This window comes from Struthio camelus, chromosome 2, assembly GCF_040807025.1.
Source record: "Struthio camelus isolate bStrCam1 chromosome 2, bStrCam1.hap1, whole genome shotgun sequence".
NCBI classification, from domain to species: domain Eukaryota; kingdom Metazoa; phylum Chordata; class Aves; order Struthioniformes; family Struthionidae; genus Struthio; species Struthio camelus.
In genome coordinates this window covers 6,738,337-6,765,516 of record NC_090943.1, presented here as the reverse complement: position 1 = coordinate 6,765,516, position 27,180 = coordinate 6,738,337, and the positions used below count along the sequence as shown (strand labels likewise).

At 46.4% G+C, this 27,180-nt stretch overlaps 3 long non-coding RNA genes across 6 annotated transcripts in view; 2 read left to right on the top strand and 1 right to left on the bottom strand.

Moving 5' to 3' along the window:
- LOC138066267 (uncharacterized) overlaps window positions 1-16,310 on the bottom strand; it is a 30,343-nt gene extending 14,033 nt beyond the window's left edge. For both annotated transcript variants that reach the window (XR_011139509.1, XR_011139510.1), the window contains exon 1: window positions 9,372-16,310. This is a non-coding gene — a long non-coding RNA (uncharacterized lncRNA). The remainder of the gene's footprint in view (window positions 1-9,371) is intronic.
- On the top strand, window positions 1,936-9,379 carry LOC104148530 (uncharacterized). The gene is made up of 5 exons (XR_695138.2): window positions 1,936-2,232; window positions 5,021-5,154; window positions 7,077-7,279; window positions 8,402-8,749; window positions 9,177-9,379. It is a non-coding gene; the product is annotated as an uncharacterized lncRNA (long non-coding RNA).
- Window positions 16,311-18,552: 2,242 nt separating the features above from the next.
- On the top strand, window positions 18,553-26,637 carry LOC104148525 (uncharacterized). Of its 3 annotated transcripts, none has more exons than XR_011139511.1 (5): window positions 18,553-20,704; window positions 21,768-22,141; window positions 22,924-23,164; window positions 24,172-25,142; window positions 25,256-26,637. It is a non-coding gene; the product is annotated as an uncharacterized lncRNA (long non-coding RNA). The 3 variants fall into 3 exon arrangements; XR_695136.2 differs by having other exon boundaries at window positions 19,116-20,704; window positions 24,172-24,445; XR_011139512.1 differs by lacking the exons at window positions 18,553-20,704; window positions 21,768-22,141 and adding an exon at window positions 22,683-22,822 and having other exon boundaries at window positions 24,172-24,445; window positions 25,256-26,631.
- Window positions 26,638-27,180: the final 543 nt, after the last annotated feature.

The following is a 27,180-nucleotide window of genomic DNA, read 5'->3' as shown; positions in this document are numbered from 1 at the left end:
CACGTATATGTGTACGCACACACACACACTATGATTTTCTTCTTAGTCTGCTGACTTTTATGTGCGTATTATATAATATATGTATTCCTGGTTCAATTGCTGCTGCTGTTTATTCGGTCAGTAAAGAAGTAGCTAGAGATATCTTTGGAAGATAAGAGAAGAGGGCTCCGGGAGCTGTAAAAGCCAAGCATCTGTTTGAAAGCAGGACTCTTCTCCCTGCGGCAGAAGCTACTGCTGGATACCTTCCAGGTTCTCCTTCCCTCACACACCAGGATTTTTTCAGCTGTCCCTGCAGCAACAACAGTAGCAACAGTTACTCGGAGAAGGGGAGAAGGGCTTAGACGTGTTTTGGAGGGGTATTTTCCCCACTCTTACGTGGTGGTGGGAACTGCAGGGAAGCTTCTCAGAGCAGCTCCGTGTTAGAAGTAAGATGCCTGTAACTGCCCTTCTTCCTACTACACAAAGAAAATATTTGTTCAGAGTCCCCTAACTTGATGAACGTTGTACATCGGTGGAGGAGGAGCTTCAGGAGAAGGCCATGTTAATTGCAGGCAAGATTTAAAGGTTCTGGGTGGGTTGGCATGGTTTCTCACACTCAAGAGGTAAAACAAAATCAATACGCAATGTAAGGGAGCATCCTTCCTTCAGAAGAATCAGTGCTGGGGTAGCCAGCATGTGGCTCTTAGGATGCGTGCGTGAGCCCCAAGGCCAGCAGTCAGATTGTCCTATTGTATAACACAACCTCTGATGTGTTGTGACGTGACTATGGGTTAGTAAAGCCCACGCTGCTGGATTACCCAGCTACACACCCAGTCCATCTCCAAAGGTGCCACGGAAAACCTTGAAAGCTGTTGTCACCTTTTGCTGTTGGCCTATTCCTGGAGCTCTCCATCTTGTCTGCTCCCTGAGGTACATGAGCCTTGTGGCTCTTGGTCCTAGGAAGATTTTGGGAGACAGATCATGAAGGCAGTTGTACTAACCAATGCACCAGAAGCAGTATAAGCTCCTCTCTGAGGAAAGTGGGTGGTTTTCATCCACTGTGAGCTAAGGTGATGAAACAGCCTACTCTGAACCATAGCCCTCGGCTGCTGTTAAAACTGCTCTGAGCAGTGTTACTTCTCCTCCTGGGCCTCCAGGAGCAGTCATGCGTATTCCCTCTTCTGTATAGCACAAGGAAGGGCTCTTTTGGTAAAAAGCATGGGCCTGGGGCTATTCATACCAACTCTTTAATAAAGTCCTAATCTATTCAGTTTACGCAAAGGTAAACATCCACATTTGGTCAGTAAGGTCCTTCTCAAGGCACCAGTTAACTGGATCTCCGCTGATGGCTATGGCAGCTAAGGTGCCTGGCCAATCTGACCAACCTACATGTCGTGTAGACAGTACATTTACACGAAAGGGCTAAATTTAGATGTTTTATCTGTGAGCTGAATCTCATCCCTCTGTGCCCTTTTCCAAGCCACAGTTTACCCTTAGACTATCATCTCTACAAGTCATGGCCAATCTTATTCTAAGTGCAACACTTTAAACACCACTGCTAACTGATATATGTGCAGGGGTCTTACCACCAAGACCAAGGCGTCCTCTCCCCTTCTCATCCTTTCCATGGCTTCCTGATTCTTGTTTGTTTTGGGAAGCTCCACATTTCTCAGGTGTCCCAAACCAGCTCCATAACCCTCTGATTTCAGCCAGAGTTGGATCCCAGCCTGCCTATTTTGGACACCTAAGCAGACACTGCCCCAGTTTTGCCAAATACCTTGGCCCCAGCAGACTCAAGCATCGATATTTGACGCAATATAGGAGGAAGGCCTCGATTCATGATAACATTCAATGAGTGTCCGAGAGCTCTCCTAAGCCTTTGAGTTCTAAAAGTAATGTCAACAAAAAGGTCAGCAAACTTTGTAGACTAAGTTCTGACCTCTTGGGTAGCTCATGATTGCCTAACGCTCTGGTACTGCGAAGGCAGTGATATATTAACTTGATATGTTTGTGCAAGTTTGGCATGAGGAACCTCTACAGCTATTTGTCTTCCAGCAGTTCTTTTCTCATCAGATTCAGGAAGAAAATGAGTTTTCAGAGCTTTCTACTGTTGCTTTAAAACTTAATTCACTCCTATGCAAAGTAAGCCAGGCAGAGTGAGCCACGACGTGTTTTTTTATTTTCTTTCTTTCTGCGTATCTGGCACCACTTTCTCTTGTAAGCTTGCTCTTAAATGGAGACAGTGCATCCAAGGTAAGGATATTACCTCAAACCTCCTCTCTATAAATAGGCCTGGCTGCCTTTCTGAGGTTGTTCATTCTGCTGTCAGAATATGGCTAAATGACCACTTAAGAATTCCAACATGTGCTTGATGTAGAGATTACAGCTGCTATCCAAAACAAAGGAGGTTTCTCTCCTCACAAAATACTGCTCCTTTTACGAAGCAGTTTGGAAAACTCCCATCTTTCAGGAGGGTTCAATCTACGCCCTGGTGCTTCTTTTGGGTGAGGAATGAGGGCACGTAAACAACTGCTTCCTCCAAACCTAAAAGAGACTGGCATTGTTGAGTATCCACCAGAATATATCTGAGGTCCGGATAGTCATAGAAGAGGAAGATGAGACGCTCGTTTAATCCCTGGGGGAGCAAAATACAAAGATGCATCAACATGGCGTAGGATGGCAGCGTATGGGGATGTCAACCAGCAACAGTGCAGGCGTACAGCACTGCCCCTGTCCCTCCTCGCCTCCCCTGGAGCCTGGACCCAAAGGGAAAGGAGCTTAGTTTGGGCTCAGGGCTGTGCTCACCTGGCTGTACTGGAGCGGTGGACCAGTGAGAGTGTCTAGCGAGTGGCGGTAGCTGAAGGTGGCTAGTGAATGTTAGCTGGTACACAAATATGAGGTTTTTGGAAAGAATGTAATTTATTGAATACTTCTAAACAAACAGCTGCATTTTCTCACAGGAGTTTTAACAGGGCCAAAGAAAGCTACGGTTTTCTCATACTTTGTTCTGACACTATTTTTTCCTGCTTGAGGCGTTTTGCAAAGGAAATGGGAACTGCTGCACTCGTTTGATGGATGTGGGAATGGGATGATCAGGTGAAGGGGTGTTTCCTCCTGTCCCTCAGCAAGTCCAGGCAGAGTTTAGAGCAGAGTTCCCCACCATGAACCCTCTGTTAGATGAGAGCTTCCATTATATACGAGGCATCGGGACAACACGTGAGCATGAAGTAGTGGCTCCTGTCCTGGGAGAGTCTTGTCCATTCTGGTGTGGCTGAGTTGAAGTGTGGCTAACCCAGAAACAACTTTTTCTTTGAGTTCTGGCAATGTGACTTTGGGCCTAATTTATTCACTTATGCTTGGCTAGCATCTCCGGCTGCCGTTGTGTCTCCACAAAAATATAATTAACTTTCTCCTCAGCAGCCACAAGGCAGATGGCCATCATAGGCTTGGCAACAGCAAGCCAGATGGCACAGTGAAGGTAGTGGGTGAGGGGTGGCCGTGTCCCCCCACCTACAAGCTTCGCTACGGGAGTTGTGCATATTCTGTGGGTGGCCAGTATTTATATTTGCTTGTAAATTATGGCCCGCAAAATGCTAAATGAGTCTGGCCGCAACCTCAGAGCACAGCCCGGCTCCTGTGACCACAGGTTTGAGTCTCGTTAGTGGTGCTGCACTCACCTCACAGCTACAAAAGAGCCCTTTGTGCAGGTTCTCATGCTCCTCCCAAGCTGTGCACTTCTCAGCTACCCACCTGGGGCTCCACGGTCTCACGCCTTTTCCTGGTCCGTATCTTAGCCTCATCACTCCTGGGTATGATGATGCTTTTGACTCAACTAGACTTGCTTGCAGCTACCCAGAGCTCTTAGCCATCAGTCAAGACACCTACTACTCTTCTGCCATCTGGTCGTCTCCTTTTCTGACATCTCCAGAGCTTCACTCTTCACCCACTTGCCACTTCATTGCACATCTCATGAAAGGCAGTACCAGGGAAATGCCTCCTCACTACCAGTGCAGAAGCCTGTTGCTCCTGCAGGTGGGAGATGTGACTCTAGAGGAAGGCAATGCTAACAGCCTAACCGAGTCTTAGCCTTCCCAAGCAATTCATGGCCAGCAGTAGGTGACACATCTCTGTATCTGAAGCATCTTACGGGAGGGCATCGGTAGTAGGCACAGCTTGCCACAGCTGAGTTGCTAAACACAGATTGCCACTGTTTTAGGAAGGCAAGACTTATCATTTAGGCTCTGCTGAACAATCCAGCTAATATTGTCTTTATAACTCAGCCTGGCATACTCTGATGTCCTCATTTCCCCCATTTGCTGTGGCTGTATCAGTCCCTCAACCTAGCCACATTACATGAGAGGGAAACCTCAGCTCCTATCTGAGACCGTAAGCTTGGTTTCCTTAATACTGAGCTCATTTCCCAGCGAGGGTGACAAGAAGCTTCAATTTACTCGCTCTGAGGGAGTTTTATTTTGAATGGTTTATGCAAGCCAGAGCAGAGCTGCAGCGAGGGGCAGGAGCTGCTCTCTGGGGCCGCAGCACCTCCTCCGTCCCCAGCGCAGCCCGGAGGGGCAGGGAGGCCGAGCGGCTCTTTCGTGCAAGTAAACATCCAAAGGACATAATCTGCCACTTGTCTCATGCTAACGCAGGTACCGTCAGCTGATGGTTTTCGATGGAGATGTGCGTGCACTAACGGGAAATTGCCAGGCTAGAAGTAATTAAAAAAAAAAAGTTGCTTTCTGCATGTTATAATCGTTCTGAATTATTAAACAAGACAGAATTTTTAAAGTCTAATTCATTTTTCCATTATTTATGCTGTTTGCTTCAGTTTTATCCCGTCTCTAGAGTAGCATGAATTCACCAGAAAGTTTCACTTTCGACTTGTGACACGGTCAGTGTTTGAGGCTGCCAAGATAGCAATAAAGTGCATTTAAAAGCTGAGGTAGGGCTGTTGGGGGGGGGGGGGGAGGAATCCTTTCTCTTGCTGTTCAGTATTGCATTTTTTTTTTTTCCTTTCCATGCACAACTTTGAAATTCCAAGTCATTTCTGGCACGGCACCTACAGGATGGGGATTTTTTCCAGTTGCAGCAAAAGGCCGCTTCCTATCAGAGGGAAATGTCAGCACATCGGAGGCATGGGGTATGGAGCAGCGCATGGACAGATCTGTCCAGGCAGTAGGTATAAGCGTTCATGCCTGCATAGTAGTGCTGTCTTCCAGCCCTTGCTAATATATCCCAGTTCTAGCAGCAATCCTTGCTGCTTAAACGCTCTGAAACAAAAGGGTTTTAAAACATAATTTACTGTTTCTTTTTTTGACATATTTCTAAATCAGTTCAGTATGTCTTGAACCACTAAACTAAAGCGTTTGACTTGCTTCCAAATTGAAGTGTTCATAAAAAAGGAAAGGGCAGAGGGGGGGAAGAAAATGCAAGAAAAAGAAAAGTGCTCCGATAGTTTAAATCAGTCAGCCCTGCATAGTGATTTAAAACCAGTGGAGCACTTCAAGTTTTCATAAGCACTTAGCTTTGGAAGCAGTCCGAGTCCTGGACACGTGCATTTGTGGAATCATTTACCATTATTAGAGAGTTTGAATGGTGCTTGAGCTCTCCCTCTGCCCTGATAAGCCCTTCGATTGCCTATGATTAGTTGGGTGGCTGCAAGCTTGTGCACAGTTGAGAGTGATTATTTTAAAGCGTGCCATCGCCTGTCCCTATCTTCAAAGATCTGAGATCGTCCAAATTCATTAATTCCTTCAGCTCATCTGAATGGAAATTGCTACATAGTTACCTCAGTGCGATTTTATAGCATGTGTCAAAGAGAATAATAAATGTTTGCAAGCAGGGCAGATGGAGCAATACCGTGCGTGTCGTGGAGCGCTCCTGTGCTGGGTAAGACTTGTTATTAAGATAGGAGAGTGTAGCGCCTCTGTGCCCTAGTCGCGGGCTGGGAAATTCTGGGTTTAGATGCCCTGATGCTTCCTAGAGCCAGAAAGGGCAGATGGACAATACATGATCTACTCAACTGTTGTTTCATATTGCACTGCATTTTACTGATGGACAATATTTGGTTAACCCAAGTCCAAATTCTCGCACCAACCGGCCGAAAGTCAGTGACGCTGCCAGATGAAGCTGTGCAAATAGCTGCTCTTTCGGGTTTGCTGGCCGAAACGCGAAAGTTGGAAAAAATTGTAAGAATTCAGTTTGACTAAAGATGGAAATATTTTGCTTTTTGGAGCTAAATGAAAACCTGGTAGAAACCACCCTGTTTCTTCTGTTTTGTTTTTAAGCTTTTTTGGTTGCTAACTGCAGACAAATTTTGAAATAAAATCCCGTTGCAAAAAAAAAAAAAAAAAAAAGGAAGCATTTTGGCTTGAAGTCATCTGAGCAATTTCCCCCACGTCTTTTGCTGGGGTGGTAAATCAGCAGAAAATGCAACCCCAAATTCCCAGTTTTCCATGGGAATTTTTGACTATCAAAAAACACATGGTCCACTACGAGAGCAACTTTAAATGCCCAAATTTGTACATGACACAAGTAGGGTTCATGATCGATATTCTGCGGTTCACCTGCACATGAAGCAGAGGGCTTCGCACACAGCCCTTCGCAGGGCACGGAGCTCTCCTGCCTGCGCTCGGGAAGATGCCAAGAGTTTGAACTTTCGAGAGGGTCCCTAGATCCCTCCATGTGGAAAATCAGAACAATCTGCTGGCAAAGAGGTCAAATTGGAGGCAGAAGAAAGATAATCCCACCCCGCCTCCTCCCAGACGTGCAGCCAATGGTCTCTGAAGCCCCGTCCCTCTCCCAAGCTCCCACAGCCTCTTTCATGACATCATGAACTGGCTGGTCTTTAAAAAAAAAAAATAGAGGGAGTTTGCGCTTGCAAACGAATGATGGAAGTTGTGATGCCTGCTCCCTTTCTCTGGGGACGTGGTGTCGCTGGGCCCCGAGTGCAGTCACCTGTAAAGGGTGACTGACTCAGATGTAGAAATTTAAAATCAGGGCAGATGACTCCCTCTCAAAGTGCCTTCTCTCACCAGGGTACCCCTCAACCCCACTGTCTCAAGCAGGTTAACCCTCACAGCAGCTCCCTTTTACAGGAACGGAGGGACAATGTGACTTTCTGCAGGTGGTTATACGAAGTTATACGAAGAGCAGAAATGAAAAGTGTGTCTTCCAAGACACAGGCCAACATATTGAATGTGTTCATCCTTCCTCCTGTGTCCCCTGCGTGCTCCACGCTGTACTTGTCTGCAGTATTAGCCTGCAAAGTTGCAGAGCGTTTCACACACGCAGCACTAAGGTAAATAAAGCAGTCATTTTTTCCTGACATTTAAGAAAGTAGGTATCTACTGATTTACTTCTAGAGTAATCTCATTGTCCCTAAAAGATTGCAAAGGGCTTTAATGCGTTTGCAAGCTCTGTGCATGTATCTGGAGATCATGTCAGTGTGGGACTGCAGCAGGGCAGAGATATAGAGTTTAATTTCGAGTGGGAAGCATTATACACTCTTCTGACACCCCACTGAAATTCAGCTGCTGAACTGGTTGCAATCATTCATTCAAATAGCTGAGTGAAAAGCTGTTCTTGCAAGGACAAATTTAGAGAATGTTTTGGAGATGATGGATGGGAAACCAAAGAAAAACCTCAAAACCATTGATTTTACATGTCTCCAAGATTCCTGTGTCCTAAAGAAATGTACAGCAGGAAACCATTCCCTATCTCCCTCTCCTACCCTCCCCCACTACCCTTACGGTTGTGTAAAAGAAAACAAACAATTTTGGGACAGATCTAGCAGCCACTTCTTCAAAGGAGCAAGTCGTATGTTTACATACCACCTTCCTAACCTATAGAACAGGGAGAAATTGGGTCTAAAGAGGGTTATTGCCTTCTGAAAATGCAAAAGGAGTTTGAAGCGCAAAGTCATTGCCTAAATATAGCTGTGATAAAGGGGGACAACTCTTGCGTAGCTGCTCTAGTATCATTAATTACAGCAATGCAGTGTGTGGTCAGAGCTCTAGCCTGGGACACTTTGACCACCAGCTGTCTGAATGATGCTCTTCAAGCCATTTCATAGCTCGGTGCCTCAGTTTCCCCCTCTGTAAAATGGAGGCAGGGATTCAGAGCTCCCCTGTGAATAGCTTTGAGCTATACTCATGTACTGCTCTAAAACAAAGGCCTGAGAGAGGCTATTTTTTTGATATGTCAAGGTCTCCTTTGTCTCATTTTACATTCCTAAGGGGGGCAAAATACACCTGCATGTCTAGTGGTCTGTAAGGAGAAAGTCACTCTCATTATTAAACTGTTATTTTTATGAAGCTATAACTTATGGGCTCTCAATACTTATGTTATAGTAGTCAAAAAACAGGATGAGATTCCATAAACCGTTCTTTATAGTAACCAGATGTTCATCAATGCTGCAAAGGTATCTAACAGTGTCTACTGCCGAGAAACACCTGCATTAACCTTAACTATCGACATGCCAGCCAGAAATAGCAGCTGGTGGGATCACCTCTCTCATGAAAGCTGCTGACCAGCTCTGGGTGCCGCTCCAGGCCACTTGGGTGTGTTCTTCAGGAAGATCCCAGCTCACCGCAGATGAGGCTGCCAGCTCGTGTCCTCTCCGAGACCCTTTGTGCTAGCAGAAGATGTTGGGTCCCATCAGCCATCCCTGGGTCACCTATCGTCTTAAAGGCATCTCCCTCCCCTCCCTGGTGCTTCTGGCTTGCACGCTTGCGCCGTCCATTAGCCGAAATGAGCTAGCTCAAACCGGGTAAGTAGTAGATCGGTGCTAACCCGTGTCACATTGGCTGAAAGACCAACCACCAGAGCCGTGTCTGCTAGCCAGCAGGAGGAGGACATTTCATGGGGTAGGTGACAGCGGCGAGGGAAGGCACTTTCTCTCCCTTCCAGGTAGATTTTGCTGGTGGGGAGGAGGCATTTTTGCCTGGTCGACATCCGGCCTCTGCCTCAAAGACAGCAGCATGAGAGCACATGAGCCAGCATGTGACCTCCGGGGCATGGAGAGCCTGTTTAACAGAGAATTTCTGAAGAAAAGGGTAGTGCAGCCAGGAGTGGGTGTAAATGTTACTGCGGCATCTACGTGCCCAATAATTCTTAATAATGGGAGGTTTGCAACATCTCATGTGGCAAGGAGGTGCTGCAACTAAAAGGCTTATTTCATCTCTCCTAAAAATCAGAGCTGCTATGTGAGGCAGTGAATGAACAGAACTGGTGGAAAGAGAAGAGAAGAGAAGAGAAGAGAAGAGAAGGGAAGGGAAGGGGAAAACAAAACAAAACAAAACAAAACAAAAGAAAAGAAAAGAAAAGAAAAGAAAAGAAAAGAAAAGAAAAGAAAAGAGAAAAGAAAAGAAAAATCTCCTAGAAAGACATACCTCTGGTTTTGCAAAGGAAAATGCTGCCATTCCAAATGTTTTGATCCACGTGTATCCCAGCTTCCTTACAATACCTACAACAGCTGAATATTTGATTAAAATAAAATTGTGCAAAACCACCATTTCAGGAAGGGCAACAACTTTTGTGAAACAACTACCAGCAGTAAGCTGTAGCTGTTAGGAGAGGCATTTTATTTAAGACCATTTCTCCTTGCTCACTGCCAAATTGCGCTTTTGTAACCCGTTAAAGCAATATTTCCTGCACCACGCCAGGGAGCTCTGCAGCCTCTGTGCAGGGAGGAAATGCAGAGGCTCTCGTGATGCCCCTCTTTGCCGGTAGCCGCACGAAGGGGCATCTGACGCAACCTGCATCCACACGCCGCTATCCTGCATGGCTGAGTTTCCTCAGAAAAGATGAAAGAAAGCGAACCAAATCCTTACTCCTGCGGTCTTTCTTCGGAAAGCTACATCATTTTCAGTTTCCCAGCTGATGAGTCACGCATCCTGGCCTCGCTGACATCCTGCCTCTCCGGCCGGGGGCTGAGAGTGACGAGGGCCGAGCCCGCGGGTGGACACAGAGGGTGTTTAGCAGGGAATTTCCGAACAAGAGACTAACCTACCTAGGGGCTGAAGCAACCACCGCCACCACCGTATTGACGTGCTTTGTAAGTGCGAATATCGGCACGCACCCTGGGCAGCAAGGAAGTGCTGTTATCTCCACTTTGCAGCCAGGGAGCCAGGGCAGCGAGGCTGAGCGCCATAGAGGAAGTCCCCGGCAGAGAAGCAAATACAGCCCCTCTCTCTCGGATCCTAGGCTAGCGCCTTCACGATGCCATTGCTCCTCTTCCCTAAAGAGTAAACACAAACATTCAGATGTTTTTTCCTTAAAGCAAAAGGTAGACTACAGTCCCAAAGGAGGACACCTAGTGATCCTGCAGATTGCTGTAACCAATAGCTATTTCCACACTTTCTGCAGGGTTTTTAAATTGCGTAGTTATTTATTTTCATTATTGGCTACAGACATAAACCCCTCACAGAATCACAGGACGGTTGGGGTTAGGATGGACCTCTGGAGATCACCTGGTACAACACTCCTGCTCAAGCAGGGTCACCTAGAGCACACTGCCCAGGATCTTACCCCTGATTTCTTTGACATAAACTCCCAAGAGTGACTTTCTCGCCTCAGATTTCTGATGTCCAGGGAGCATCTGTCCTCTGAAGAGCCCAGGCTACCTCTAAAAAGGGCAAACAAAAGTGGTCTGAGGTCTGATCATCCAGGTCTGGGGAAGTTTGAAGGTCCTCCAGTCACCACAGGATGAACTAGCTGGAAGTCTGCTTCTCCTTGCCCTGACTCTCCATGCCGTGCTTCTCTATCCTCTACCTCGCTGCCCCCTGCCCCAAAACAGTACTGCCTTCGCACACATCATTTCTGACAGTGACAAGTCCAGCTAACCAGTCGTCCTTCCGAAGAGCTTTTGAATATGTGAGGAATCCGCCACCAAAGGACAAGTTTGCATCTGCCCTCCAGCATCTCCACTTCTATTTTAAACTGAACTTCCAGACACTTCCTGAAAATAGTTGATGGCTGATGTCCCTTCCTGAGAAATCAAGTGCTCCCAGCTATCTGGGTTGGAAAGGGCAGTTACCCAGAAACAAGGAACAGTGGAAAGCGTTGATTTCTGGAGTATTCCAGTGTGATATCAAAGCATGATGAGGAATGGAGGATCAGGGGGGTGCCAACACTTGTGAGCTTAAGCTATAAATAGAGTGACCCACAATTATTCTTAGAAATTGAGTCATTAGCTCACCGCATTAATTGATGATATTTCTACTAAGTCAGTGGGCGTTTGCGCTATTTAGGACAGAGGCTGAAGTGCATTGGCCTGCACACAAAGACAACTTAAAAAAGCAATTCTTTCAGTCTTAAGCAATGTTTTCCCTAACAGGACGACGTGTTTAACAGTGACGTAACTTATTCAAATCAGTCATGTGCAGCCCTGTTTGGCTATGAAGGCACGTAGGGGAGGTGCTTCTCCCCAACGCTGGCTGGTCCCTGTCTGCAGCCACCAGGCTTTTTCCCTTGGGGATTGCTAAAAGCCTTGTTAAAAGCAGTGACTGGGGTAGAGCTGGAGAAGGCGGATTGAGAAGAAGCTCCCCTTGCCACCGGGGTGCTCAAGCTGTCTCAGGAAATAAACACCTGCAGCTCTCGTCTGCACTTGAGGATGGGCCTGGAAAACCCAGGAAGCAAATTGCTCCCTGGGCCTGAATTTTCACCTCTTCCCTGGGGCACTGGTGGGCACTGCACCAGGAGGGAAACAGGCACCTTCAGGGGATGCAGCCACCAATATGGGCTTTTTCTGCCCCGAATTTGGCTGTCTCTACCGAGTGCCCGGGGTTAGGAAGCTGCGCTGGACCCAGGTATATTTTGAAGGGAAGTTTGGTGGCATCTCACTGCTTTCAATGGCATTTCTGTGCACAAGCTGAGCCCGTGCATGGGTGCGGGTGTCCAAATGGCAGCACTTTACACTGTCCAGTGGTGATTACGTGTCAGCACAAAGTGCAAGGCCCAGGGGTGTTTCTTCCCGTGTTTTGCACCTCTGCCTCTTTGACTCTGAACATGTTCAATATGTGGTTCCTCCAGGCTGAGAGGGAAAGGGGGATTTCCCTGCTGCTCTTGTGGTGCTGACTCTGGCATCTGGTCTGCACAAGTAAATCTATTCACACAAGCAGGAAGAGGATGAGTAACTTAGCTCCAGAAGTTTTTCCTTTTACAAATTTATGGATCTTTCCCTGTGTGAGAGCTAAGTTCTTTCCCTGAGCAAAATTCCCAGGTCAATGGCTTGATTAATAGCTGGAAAACTTTTTCCTGTGGACTCTGGAAAGACTTTCCACACGGTATTAGCCAAGAAAGCCAGGGAAAACCTGCAAAATTGTTTTAAATTTTATAAATTCATCAATTTCAAGAGTCAGCTGAATAAAACCACCAGGCCTTCCTGGGTGTTCAGCCTTACAAAGGAGAATGACATATAAAATAATAGGTCTAAAATATTCTGAAAGACTGAGGCTCTGTTTAATTCACGGCATGCCAAAATATGTGACTAATGACCATCTCAAATTGCATAAAGAGCTGAACTAGTAGAGGTCGCCTTAATTTCCTCCACCTTAACTAGTGCATCTCTGATAAGCAGCATGGCTATTAGAAAATGGGAGTAAGCCAAAACAGAGCATTCCTCATCTGAGTGTATACGGGATAAAGGGAAAAAAAAGGTGTCTCAGAAATTAATATGTCTGTAGCGTTTCCCAGAGTGACTCCTGTTCAGACAAGCATAACATTTGCAATTTCCCTTTAACATTTTTCACTGGGTAAGGTTTTTTTAACCGGAATAACCACTAACCTATTCAGAATGTGAGGCTAGGTCAAGATTGGATTTTGGAAAGTCTGATGCTACATGAATTTCACACTCATTTGTAACCGACTCTGCATTGTGTTAGAGGGTGCAGGGCATAGGGATAAGACAGGCTTTCGCTCTCTTTCCAGGAAAAATTATGTGCCATGTCTTACGTCTGTGCTTAGCTCAAATACAGGTCATCAATGCCTGACAAGACCACGAGGCAAAAATAATACATACATTTTAATGGATTTCCAGGTAGTGCATTGATGCAAATTAGATCTTTCAATTGGAAACGTACAGGTGTGTTCAGAATATTGAAAGCGTTACGTGCCAGTTGGAAACTGTGATTTGTCCTTCAGCCAAACTAGACCTATTCTTCCTCGTGCGTCTCACCTGAGACTTTAAAGGGAATACGTTGGCCCAGAAGACCCATTTCCTCGATGGCAGGCGGAAGCTTTCTCCCTTTGCAGCAGGGACACTCTGGGGAATACGGGAATTAATCCTTCAGTGGAAGTTTTGGGAGGTCTGTCCCAAAACCAGTGCCCAAGGCAGCTGGCAAGTAGCTCCCAAACATGCTCAGCAGAGAGGTGCATTGACTGGAGTCATCTCGTGGCATCATGCCCTGTCCACCTCCAATCCCCTGCACTGCTGGCCACCAGAAACAGTTAGGGAGATATTCTCTCTGGCAGCACCTCGGAAGATACCAGCTACCAACGCAACTGTTTCAACAGAGAATAGTCAGATGTTGACCAACTCCTCTTTGCAAAGATGAGGCCTTGCACTTAGCCTGAGCTACCTAAGGTGCAACCTCTTAAATTATGGGAACATGACAAATCATCGTGATCATCATCATTAGAGAGCATAGGTCATCAGGCCAGGTTTAGCTGTTTGCTCTAGGAGGAGACGAATCCTGGACTTTATTGATTAGATCTCCATTGACTGCAAAGGGAGACTGGGGAACTTGCTCAGATGAGCAATTTAAGTGTCTGCTTTTATCAAATGAGTTCCACCTGAAATATTCAAAAGCATCCTGCTAGCTGCAAACAAGCACACTTTCTCAGGAACCCTGTTATTTGGTATTCGAATACTGACACCAAACCTGATTTTGCATGATAGAAATCAAGTCTGTTCTTATTTTAGTGCAGTGAGTGGCGCTTATCAAATCAGTTTACTTCTTTACTTGGAGTAATTTTCAAGCAGTTTATCACAACTGAAGTTTTAAACGGGAGTGCCAAAAAAGCCCTGGGAATAACATCAGTCTGAAAGAGATTTATCTTCTGCTAAGACCCAAGCGATGGTCAGGGGAACACATTAGGAGAAAAGATGAATACCCAGAGGCTGGAGATAACTGTAAATAGTCCCCAGGGAGGTATTCCAGCTTCAAAAACTTAAATCAGAATTTGGAATTTTCTGCAGAAAACAATTTAGTAGATTATTTGTTTAATTTATTGGCAGGTTTTCCAGATGAATCTCTTTGTAATCCATTCTCACATCTGCTGGCCAAGGGAGAAGGAATCTTGTTGAAAGAGTAGACAAGCATAAAAAAAAAAAAAAGCAATGAGCAGAAATTGTAACTTCACAGACAAAAGGGTAGAATAAACACGACAAGCCAGAAGAGAGAACTGCATCCTTCATGCATTCGACAGCCTCAGCCACAGAAAAGACAAGGACAGGGAGCTAAGGCCCAATGGGACTCTGCCCCTACACATCTCAAAAGATACTCTTGACCATTGCAATCCTCCTCCCAGTCCCACCCTGTCTTTTTGATCCTAACAGGGGTGAAACTGGGTTTAAGGATATGCAGAGGACCAGCAACAGTGTTTAGCGTCCTACAGAGATCTCAGTGAAGACCACGTATTCTTTTTATGATATTACTGCATGGTATAACCACCACATTTAGTTTAGCTAATAAGACATGGCAGCATGATCTACTGTGCTGCATGTCTCCTGAAATCTGATTAGCAAAGCATGACACTAGAGCCAGGCAACATTTATTGAATCAAGTGATTTTGGATGGTTAAAAATGGCTTTTCCCCTAAATCAAAGACTCAGAGCAACAACTTCTTTTGACATTTTTTTTCCAGCAAAATACAGCCGAAACAACAACAACAAAAATCTGCTTTTCATTCATCCTCCCCCTCTTTTTTGGTAGCAGAAAGAAAGAAGTTCTCTGTGTATGAAAAACTAAATGGATGGATGTTTGCACTGATGCTGACGAAAAAATGCTGTATTAACAAATAGCTCTTGTCTAAAAATTATTGAATGAAAAGATTTGCTATTTTTTTTTTCATGAAAAGGTCTCTATGTGGGTAAATAATTCTATGTTCTTAACTGCTGACTGTTTTTGCAGTGCAACTCACTCCCAGCAGCAGGGTAGTGCCCAGCCGATGAAAAGATCTCGCCCTGCATTGGGCAACTCAGACAAGGGATAGTGCAAGATGTAAGATTCGTTGCTTGTGGGAATCCTCAGGCACATCTTCTCTGGGCCGTCTCCTCTGAGTTTATGGGTTCAAGAGCAGATTGGAGAAGTTCCTGGGAAAGGAACCCATGTGCAGCTCAGGAAGTCCGTGAGCTGCGAATGACTGGAGACTGGGGGAGTTCTTGGAGGAAGTATCATCTTGGCCTTTCCCACTTCTTGTATTCCTCCCATGGCACCTGCGTTTGGTTGCTGCTAGGCTAGGATACCAGGCTAGCTGGTTGTTTCCTGCGGTCTAGTTTAGCCACGCCATTTCACAGTGACTGTTGCTTGCAAGTCTCCAGCAGCGCAGCTCCAAGCTCAGCTCCTAGCTGGAGAACGCAGAGATGCAGATGAATGAAAAAAAGTGAAAGCACCAAATATTGCTCTGCAAAGGGGAACAAACCTCATGTCTTGTCTTCTCTGACTAAGAAAGGGGAATGGAGTCCATGGCAGTTCTCCATGGCCCAGATGACAGCGAAAATCCCCTTCATCCTGGCCACCGCCCTTCACAGCACACTGGTCAGTGTGGGAAGTGGAGGAGGGAGGGAGCTGGGAGGGCAGATAGGGGGACAATGTGCTATGGAGGGAGGTCATTGAGGTGAAGGTGGACAGTGTTTGCCAGGGGACCTGAAGCGTTGGTCATTCACCTTCATTTAGATCAAATTCTTCAGACAGAGATTGACCTCCATGTGCACAGCACCTTGCACAGGATTGAGACCATCAATTTCGCAACGATCTTTGGAGAGGGGATTGGAGGCCTTCAGATATTAACCCATGGGGCTCCAGGGTCAAGTTCCTGCTTGTGTAGAGCTGTGTGTATATCCGTATGCAAGTGTGGGTGTGCATATGCATGGGGCATACAACTTCAAGCTTAAAAAGTGATTTATCCTAAGCTTATTTACTGGACATATTTTCAAGTTGTGAAAAAGTCAGGCAAAAGCTGGGAGAACTGGTGAATAGGTTAAAGAACTTTTTTTTTTTTGTGCAGCTCCCAAAGTGAAGCAGAGTTAAAAACATAAAAACCATCAAAAGACCAACAGCAACAATAGAGTGTTTTCCTTCCTGAATGTTTGTCACATTTCTTGCTGGTCATGCAAAAAAAAAAAAAAAAAAAATCTGGCACACAGGTCATTATATTCTTCAGGAATCAGAAACAGACTGAGTGGGCTTTTGTAGGCAAACACACGTTTCACAAACTCCTTCTCATTGCAAAGCCAATATTTGTTCAGGAGAGAATTCTTCCTTTGGGTAATTAATTTTTTTTGCTATTTATTACTCACTGAATGGAAGTTTTGGAATGCATAGGGAAGGGGGGAAACCTGGCAGTCTTCCTTGTGGTTATTGCATTGCTGTTTAGGCCTCCAACAAAAATCACAGCACTGAATGTACATTCCTTTCATAAGCAAAAAGGATCATCAGGCAAGGGAATGGCTTCAAAGGAATGTGTGCATCATGCCTTTGACATTTTGGTACAGCTTGAACATGAGGGGGAAAAAAAAGCTATGGACAGGCAGTTTCCTTAGATCATACATTTGTTCTTGCCCGTCCGCTACAAAGGAAGATTTCCACTTGGCACTTGAGAGGCTAGAGCCTCCGTTATTCCTTTTCCAAGCCACACTTTCGAGAAAAGCCAGAGAGTTTATATTAGAGAGGAACAGGAGGTGAAGGAAATTGTAAACTGAAGTGAGATGTTATAGCACAGGTTAGATGCTGGTGGGTAGACTAACAAAAGTGGAATGTTATTGCTAAAATCTGGCTCCCTCCAAAAAACCCGTAACATTGTCAAAGCCTTGAGTTTCGTCTGCTAGTTTCAGACATTCCAACATATGCTTCTTATTTTGTTTTTAATACTTACAGTCCATCCAGAGACAATTCATGGCAACTGTGGCTATTGTAACACTATATAAAACACAGGGTTTGATGACAACTGATATGAAGTGTGATTGGAAAAAATAATGCCCCCTGGTAATGATAATATTTCCTGCTCAGATTGGTCTCACGATAATAGGCCTGCTCCAGTGGTGTTTTCAGAGTTATATACAGGACTCTGGTATTACATTACAGTTGTTGCCTAGTTATACATCCGTGTGAATAGGAGGGAAGAAATGCGCACACAGAAGTACCAGAATGTCTGAAGACGGGGGCCCGACAACAGCAACGTCTTGCTTGGCTCTCAAAGTGGGGGAGTGAAGCGTCTTCCACTCAGATCAGGCTGACTAGAGAAACATCCCACCTCCTTTCAAAGAAAAAAGAGATGCAACCTCGGCACCATGGTTGCCCTCTTTTTGTGCTCCCCTGCCTTACCTTACGGCCAGCCTCGGCGAGCCCATCCTTGGGAGCTTGGCAGCAGGCTCAGGAGGTCAGAAATAGCCTGGAGCAGGAAGCACCAGTGAAGGCTTTGCTTTCAAAGGGGAGGGTGGATGCGGACAAGAAGCAGAGCCTCTAGATGGGGTAGAGAGGGGGGCTGAAAACCTGCCTGATGGATTGGGTTGCAGATAGTTCACTTCATCCTGTTCCAAGAGGAAACACGTTCAAATTCTTTGTTATAACTCAGCAAACATCCCAGCTCACTGGCTCACTGGGTTTATTCTTGTAGCGGAGCAGAGTCATTGCTGGCTTGAGATGCCAGCACTAATACGAGTCTGTTTATCTTGGGTTTCCCCGTCTCATCCTTCTCACTCTGCAGCACCTAATTACAGCAGCGCCAGCAGAGCTAAGGGTGGGTTCTCATTTCTACTCACCAGCTTTTAGCGTTTAGGTTTTCACCCTTTCCAAAGAATTCCAAGTCTTAGAGGTCGGTAGGTGCAAGGAGAAGACGGGGAATCAGTTTCCCTGGCCAGAAGTACATGAATATCTGAGTTTATGAAACGTGTGCCCCAGAGACCTGAGTCTCAGGGCTGGGACATGGGGAGGAACTAGGAATCCTGATTTATCCACTGTCTTTCTGTTCCTTCTCAGACTAAAGGCCTAAATCAGGCCTAGAGGATGGCAGATAAGCGCCGCTCCTCTCTACTTCTGTGTCTGAATCTGGCCCTGCATGGCAATGAAGTCTACTGTAAGGCTACATTCTAGCAGTGGCTTTGAGTCAGCCGTGAAAGTCCAGCGCTTGGCCCAGGAGGCTATCTTGGCCAGCCTTGGGCGACGCTAAGTGTTCCAAGCTGATTCCTGCTGCTGAAGGTTACCACGACAGCCCTGTTTCCAGCAAGCATGAGTGCCCGCAGGAGACAGCTCAGGCAAAAAGTTATTTCCCAGCTCTCTGGAAAAGATCTGGACAAGGGAAATTCCTGAAGGAGGAAAAAAGAGGTCGAAAGGACTTTTCTCATGAACCTGGGGGAGGTGTTTCAGCTCTTTCAGCCTAATTTCTGCCCCCTGCTGCAAATCTGGGACAGAAAGAGGCAGCAGCACCCTGTTTTGGAGGGTGGGGGGGTGGCCTGGCTGCCAGCTGAGACAGGGCAGCCTGAGCTCTGTGTACAAGCTGCAGGGGACAATCCCAACCCGCAGAGCCGTCCTGGAGAAATGGAAGCAGGGAAACGGGCACTGCTTGTTCTTCTTCCTGTGCTGTCGGGTAAAGAACAAAATAGCATTTGGGAATCCTGTGCAAAATGGGCTACATCTAGCGCATGGGCCATCAGTCACCTTCTTCTGGGGAGGAAAAATGGCTCATAATGTCCCAAGCAGGTGTGGGCAGATGACAGAGGTGAGCTGCACGATATTCTGGGAGTTTGGCATTAATCCTGGCTGTAAGATTTTACTTCCAGAAAAAGAGGTGTCTCAAAGACCACCATGCGGGGAAATGCACCGCTAAAAAAAAAGAATGAGACAATGCTGAGACCAGTAGAGTCCCACAGAAGTTTAAAGCCCTTGGATCCAGCGGCTTGAGACTGCACGCGGCAGTCTGACAGTTATCTAAACAGGGGGCTGTAAGACAAAGTCGGCAAACAAGATCTGATCTCACTTTGAGAGGGAGGGAACTGAGTCACGCAGATATGCGCTAACATCAAGGGAAAACTTCAAAGAGGCCAAGAAAATCAGGATCAAGGACTCCAAGGAAATATCTTCAAAGCCTGAGCAATCTGACCCTGGGGCTGGAAGAATACTAGTGTCCACCCTCTTCAGTGCGACATAGAAAGGGGAAGTTATGCAATTCTCAAAAGTTTGCAAACATGAGCAAAGACACGTGGAAACTGGGTATCGTTCAAGATGACTAGAGTCACGCCTTTGGAGCGAAACCAGATGAGGTTCCTTGCCACTCTCATGAAGGAGCTGAAAGGAATTTTTATTGCCAAATCCTAATTGCCTGGTGTGAGTTGGGCCTTCCGCTCTGCCTCCTGGATATTGGTAGTGAAATTTCCAACCAGGTTTTTTATTCATCCCAAACTGCCTTCCGCAGCTGTTTCTCTGCTCTGCAAATTGTGTCAAGTAGCTGCTGCAAAATGACCGGGGGTTCCCATCTCAGCAATGCCACAGGGGAATAGCAAGCGTGCAGAGTGTTTAGTGGAGTGACTTACAGATGGGATCTCCCTAGGCTATTTCATGTTCCTCTTCAGAGCAGTATGTTGCAGAGTGTCTTATTGCACTCTCTCTATCAGCTCTTCACATTTGTCTTCTGAGGTTTCCCTTAGTCTTAAATGGAAGACATCTATAGCAAAGGACACAGTTTGCTCTAGGTTTGCAGGCAGTGTGACGGAACGAATAACTCCTTATATGAACGCAGACTGGGATTCTCAATGGACAGATCTGGCATGCTTTCACCACCTCAGTGGAGCAAGGCTGCTCTTATACCAGCAGAGACATAGCCTGCATCCAGGAGCCTGCGGGTTGCTGTGTGGAAATCAAATGGATGAGTGGAGGTCAACAAGTGGAGGGACATGTTGAGGAACACGTTGCTCTTATACTCTTCTCTGCTTTCCTCCTCTTATTGGTACCTTGTCACTGCACTGAACAGCAAACAGGTCACTGTTTGGTCAGCTTTTTTTGTGAGGAGACATTAAGGACCCCAAGCTCCTACTTTTGCCATGGCACCTCATATTTCCTCTTGATCACCAGCTGATGGGGTCGTCTTGTATTTTGGAAAACCGTCTGTGCTGCTGAGCACGTACAGGACTCACTGCATGGCACTCACAGTGTCCTAACCCCACCCCACCTCTACTCAGAGCTCACTTCCCTGGTGAGGATCCTGATTCCATCGCAAGCCGTGGCATTTCGACAGACTTTGAGGATGGTCCTACACTTACCAAACCTGTCCTGACGTGCATAGTCAGTGTGTTAGTAAAATGATCAAGAGGAAGCCTTTGGAGGAGGTGGCTCTGGAGCAGCACGACAGCTCGCCCAAGCCAGGCGCTGCCGGGCCGAAAGGCAGATTTACCTAGCACCAATGGCCAAGAGGAGATTTGCCACTAGCAGGGACATCAAGTCTGAGGACCAGAGGAAACAGCCCGCAGCAAGACGAACTGCAACCAGCTGGATGTCTGGAGTCGGCACATGTATGTGAGCCTGAGCCCGAGCCCTCCAGCTCAGGGAGAGGGGGACATGCTCCCCTCTGCAATGGGGCTCAGGGCACGGAGAGGTTAAGGCCAGGCTACCCGTGCGATACAACGCTGCAGAAGAAGCGCACAGACAGAGTGACTGCTAGCATGGACTTATCTGTGCATTAAGGGCAAGGAAAAGGAACACACACCTCCCATTAATTCTGTCCAGTTCCACACATAACACATCCCACTGCGCAGCCTTGATGCTATAGCTCCATCCCATGGGTACTGAGGCTGGACTGATCCAGCTGGCACAGGGAGTTTGACTTAGAAACATGCTACCAACCACCATGCAAGCTCTCAAGGGCCTGCTGCTTGCATATGGCTTGCAGGGCCCTGCCAGAGCCTGCACTGTCTTGCTGTGCTCCCCTAGCTGACTAGCACAGGTAGGCACCCCGGCCAAATCAGCCCTTCCCCAGGCTGTGCAGAGTACCCAGCTGTATGGGCTAGCTCTCTGCTCATGATAAAAATCACAGAAAAGAACTGGCTTTCTGGTAACGGCTGTGATTTTTCTTTTATGTCTACCTCCCTCTCTTGAGTGCTGCTGCAATGAAAAAAAGAAAAAAAAAAAAGAATTATAGGCACAGCAAGGCTGGTTTACCCAGCAGCTAGCAGAAAGTATTCTCATGGCCCTGAAACCAAACAACGTGTTTGGTTGTCCGGGCCAGGGCAGGAGGCCAGATTATAATTTTAATTATATTCGCAGATACTTGGAAGAAATAGATTTAAATAGCTTGAGTTTGCCATGGTGCAAGTGAGATTTCAGGCCAGCCCCCACCTTGCTGCTTTTAGTCTGCCGGGGCTCTGCCTGCACCCTTGCTCTGATTCACGGGTGCTAGCTTGGCTTTCTGGATGTGAACACAGACAGTTTTTGCCAGTCAGGAAACTGGCTCGTTTGACATCAGTAGCAACAGGCTGCCAATGCCCTGACTTGGTTTTTAGCCAAGATGTGGTTTTTTTTTTTTCGTTCGGTGCTGAAGAGAGCTCTGACTATATGTATCCTTCTGGTGATTTTCAGGTTATTCCAGATGCAGACCTCACTGGCCATGTCCAAACTGGCGTTTATCTCACCCCAGCTACTGTTTGGGAGCGTCTGGTCTGGAACCAAGTGCAAGAAGCACAACTGAATTCGGTACCCTATTTTCCCTTGGTGGAAGATGGGGGCAGGAGTCATTGAAAGGGGGTTCTAAGACACACTGCTTGCCAGCAAGTATGAACTGTCTTCTCGGACCATCTGTTGGGCATGTTCAGGAATTGCAAATGAGACCCATCCTGAAGTGCTGGAGAGAAGCAGGGAATCTAACACCTGTCTTGACTGAAGCTAATGGCTGTGTCCAGGAGTAGTATGGGCACAGAACATCCTAAAATTGATTAAAACCAGGACTGAAACAGGTTGGTGTGACCATGGGGACCATTTAGAGATCATGGCAGCAGCAAGGTGTGGAGGCTAGCCCTGCGGAAGGAGGAGAGATTAAGTCAGATATGAAGGCTGAGGGGACCACATCTCATATCCCTGCTCCTCAGGTGCTTCCTAAGTAGGTCACTTCAGCCCCTGACATCTCAGCTGGGGACATCTGCAGAAACAGGGCACAGCATGGAGCAGGTCAGGCACATGTGCACAGGATGAGGCCACATGAGCATGAGGTTTTTCTACTAGCAATAGCTAAAAACACTTCAAAGAAAGATCCTCCCTGATTCTGAAGGGCTTGACTAAAGCCCTGTGTCTCTGCAGACCTCATACTGTCTCCTCTCTTGCCCTAGCAGAGGAGACTGAAGCCGCTTTTGGCTGTTGCAGCCTTTCCACCCACAGGGCCTTGCACTTGGGGCTGTGCCAAGCAGAAGCTGTCATCGGCCCCGGCTGAAGGGAGCCTCTGCTTTGTGGGAACTTTGCAGCCGCCCTGTCTCTGCTCTCCAAACAGCCAAATTTGCAGCATGTGCTGCTTTCTCTATCTTGAGCCCTTTCCGTTCAGATGGGGTGGGAGCAAAAAGGAGGAAAACAGACGTTGCCAAAAAAGGAGAGCCCCTGGCTTTGATAGACTTCAGGCATTTATTCAGAGGAAACAAGAGAAGAAGGTAACATTATTGTTTAGAGGCAACATCTGCTGCTCTCTTTGTGTTGAAAAACTCTGGCCAACCTTTCTGAGACTGGCCTCATTGGAGTGGTTGTTTTTCAGGGAATTTTTTTAGGTTTTGAGTGCTTAAACTGGGACATTTCTGAAGGACGGGGACTCCTGGTTCTCCTGTGCTGTGTTTGCCTGGCCCTTGCAGGAGCGCCCGGGGGCACCTACAGTGACGTGAGTTAATCTGGTCTCAACCCCTCAGCTGCTGCTGCCACAGCGCAATGCTCAGTGCCTGAGAAAGGAGGAGAATGTCATGGGCTCGCAGTGGGAACCCCCGACGGAAACCCCTGAAGCTGTGAGTGACCATTGATTTGGTCTGAAACATGTTTGGTCTCATCCGACTCGTAGTAGAGGGAGCAGGTTTTGGATGCAGCCTTGAAATCTAATCTTTCTTCTCTGTCAGTCTGTCAGGATGCTCTGACGCTTATTGTCTGTGAAAACCGCAGCAAAATCATGAAAAGAATTATGCCCGTGCCATAAAGATGAAAAAACAAAAGGACCGAGACAGGGAATACACCCTACACCCTTAAGGATGTTTCATGCAAACATCTCTCTGAACAAAGGTGGGAGGAAACTGCCAATTCAGTGCATTTTCAAGGCACTAAATGGAATTCTTCTAGGTCAGGCAGCTTCTGCCCATTTTATTGTGAGTCATGTGCCATCAATACGACCTTAAATCCCACAAACATTAGCAGTATAAAACGGGAATGTGTCCAGTGACATAAGATCTGGAACAAAATACTTTTGCCCAACTTTACATGGATTATTCTTGTCTGAAACTATTATGTAATTCTGGACACTGCTTGTATGTACATATGCTTTGTTATTAGCTTACTCTTTGGGATTGCATTCTGCCAGGTCAAAGTTTATTTATAATACCGCTATGCAGGTGTGCTCAGACAGTGTGTGCCAATGTCAAGTGGAAGCATGCTGTAGCAGTGATTTAAATGGCAAAGCTCTGTGCTGATGATTTGACCCAATGTCTTCATAATAGAGGCTGCAGGACTCTCATCCCCTGATTTTCGTATGAAACCTGTAACTTCTGGTGGAGCATTTTCATTCCATCTTACAAACTCCTCTGGGCCAAGCACCCTGTAAATTAAGTGGCTTTACTTAAGAACTAGAACCAAAACCTGGAGCCAAACACCTTCTATCTTCATTCATATTTGAATTTGTGGCTTGAGTCCTACTCCAAATGTACCGTAAAGTCTCTCTTCTTTTTCTCCATTAAGATGCAGATAGAGACAGCAATCAAGAGCCAGTATCCAATCCTTTGCCAATCCTTTGTGTCTCTCCTGTCAGGTATTCAACAGGTCCTTTAACATGCACTTACCCACTGAAGGAAATGGGTGATTTAGAAGATTCGGAGCGGGACACAGAACTGGCACCTTGTGGTTCCTGAAGAAATCTGGTACAAGATTTGGTGTGTGAAGGAGTGCTTCGGCTCCTCCCAGGCTAGGAGAAGGAAAGCAGGCTCCCTGCAGAGGGAATCGACCCTGGGAAGCCCTACATTGACCTCAGCTCTCAGTCCGATCTGGCTGCGGGCAGGCTGCAGAGGGGATCCACCACGGCTTCTGTGCGTGCCCTTTGCACAACTGGGTTTGTGATTAACAAAGCAGTGCGAAATATAGAGAATAAAGATGAGATCTGCCTAAAGATACCGAAACGGCTCATTTCTGCTGTTTTGCAAACTGAAGCACAGCATGTGCGTGGGCAGAAGCAGAAAGCTTTGATCCCCATGTGCTTTAGATCCAGCCATCCTGCTGCTGAAAGCACGCTCACAAACATGGGCTATCCAGACAGACCTACCAGAGACGATCACCTCCAGCTCAGTGCAGGTTTCTAGGGTAGGTGTGGAGAGCTGTCGTGCTGTTTCTACCATTTCCACTTGTGCAGGTGCTCAGAATAGCCCAGTCATCCTGTTTACACATAGAAATAACCCCTGGCCAGCATGAAAACAAGCAAACAAGGTGAGATGTGACTTAAAAACACTGCCTGCCAGGTCAGGCAGGGCACAGCTTAGCTTCTCCTGAAGCTGATTTGGGCTGTAAGGCAGAAACCAGATATCAAGGGAGCTTTGCGCTGGTTCAGCAGAGCACTGCCCCGAGCTGGGAAGTGGTGCACACCAAATCTCTGTGCACACTCAGCAGCCTGGACGCTGAAGGGTTCAGACTCAAATCCTGGTTGTGGAAGCGGCTTCAGCAATCCTTGCAGTTGTTTCAAGATGTTTGATCTCTGCCTTCAAGGTCCAACCACCAGAGGATTTTCCTTAGGTTAGAAAAAAGAAATAACGCATAAATGCTTACACGGCACCTGTGGGGAGAGACCTCAGCTTGGGGTTACTGATGCTTTTGTAAATAATGAATCTTTCCTCCTTATCTTGTAGTATTCTTGAGGAAACGTGGTTGCACAGCGGTTAAAAGACATGGCACAGCATCACGCAGAAAAGAGGGTGCCCGAACCAGGAGCTCTAACCCTGAAGACTCTGCTCTCCAACAGAAGGGGTTTAATTAGGTGGGGAAGGCCTGGAGGACACCACCAATATTCCCATTTTGACCTCAGCCTTGTGACAGCTCTCTCTGTCCCACAGACTGTTTCTCCTTCTGCTCCTTATATGCCTCTGGAAACATGGCATCTCCATTACAAGGACTGTCCATCCTGTTATTTTTCCATAGAAAAAATGATTGCTATTGCTATGTCTGGCTCCAGTAATGAGGCTGAGCAGCTTGCCTCCTGGCTAATCTTTCAGAAAGCAACAACCTTTTCCCCCTCATCTCTTCCTTTTGCGGATTTCTTTGGGGGCTCCTCTGAGCGAAGAGGCAGGCTGGTTTCATCTGCCTCACACAGAGGAAAGAGAAAATGGAAAATATTTGTGCCCTAATATCAGTGTCCTTTCAGTATTTCATCCAACATAAACCCTCTGAAGTACACTGGGATGCAGAAAGAGTCCCACTAGCCCCCTGCGTCACCACACCTTCCGTAGACACACACACGTTATCGTGCACCGATTACGTAGGACCATTCCCGTATTTCAAATGCTCTGCCTTTGGTGGCACCAAACAGTTATTTTTATGGCACAGAGGGGTTTAGATAAAGCAGGAAGATTTAAGTTGGAGCAGGAACAATATTTGAATGTGTCAAACCGTTTTATGAAGGACACATCTTAGAGCCTGCTCACCCTCATTTCTTCATCCTCCCGTTCACAGAATATGTGAGAGTTTTGAAGAGGCAAGTTGGGCCTTTGAGGAAGAAAAGAGGAAAAAAAAAAAAACATTAGATGGGATATTACCCACTGGCTGCTATTACATTTCTCTGGAGAAATTTATGATGTGATCATTAAATCCTCAAGAGACAAACCTGAACAGCGTTTTCTTCCTTCTAGGCAAAAATCTTGGAACTCTTAAAAAGACATTGTATTTCACAGCTCAGCAATCCAACAACATTTAAAGAACTGGAGAGTGAAGAGGAATTTTTAAATGAGCAGATTTTTTTTTTCTTAAGGACTCTGCACTTTCAGAATTCTTTTCAGGAAAAAATAAATAATTTCTAACATCTGGTAATTAACAGCTTGTGAGCCTAAGAATACTTGTCTGCAGAGACAGTTCACAAGAGTGCAATGTTTGCCTTGCCCCTTATCTGCAAAGATCACTGTTCACTCACTGAGGCAAAAGCTCTACAGATACGGCATCTCAAACTGCTTTTCCTGTACCCAGTTCTGTGTTTCAGAAAGACAAACGACATTAGGAACAATAAAGAGATTGTCACTGTATTCAGATTTTGTTATACCTAGGACTAGTATTACCACCCCAGGCCTGCACCATTTCCTAGCTACACGAAGCTCTGCTGCGCTGGCGGCTGTTCCACCTTGGTACAACCAACGGGACGGTTGTGACAGCTTCGTACAACCAACTTGGATGGTTCCTCATCCAACTAACAGATATTAATGGCTAATAATAGTAATTAATATCTGTTAGAGAGCCACTAACAGATATGAATGGCTTTTGCTCTTAGAAGCTGTCCTTGGGGCAGGGCAGTTTTTATAGTCCTCATTTCATAGAACAGCATTGCAGCAGAGGGATGAAGTCTCTTGTCGAAGTTCACGGAGAAAAGTTGTGTCTACCAGCTTATACAAAAGTATAACCACAAAATTTTCCACTTTATCCTGATAACACTGCTGAAGGAAAGAACTAAAACACAGAAACCTGGTATACTAATTCAGCACAGAAGTCACCCACACCATTGCAGTTTTATGTAAGGATAAAAAATAATGTCCAGATTAAATTAAATTTGTGGCCTTCAAGAGCTGTGGAG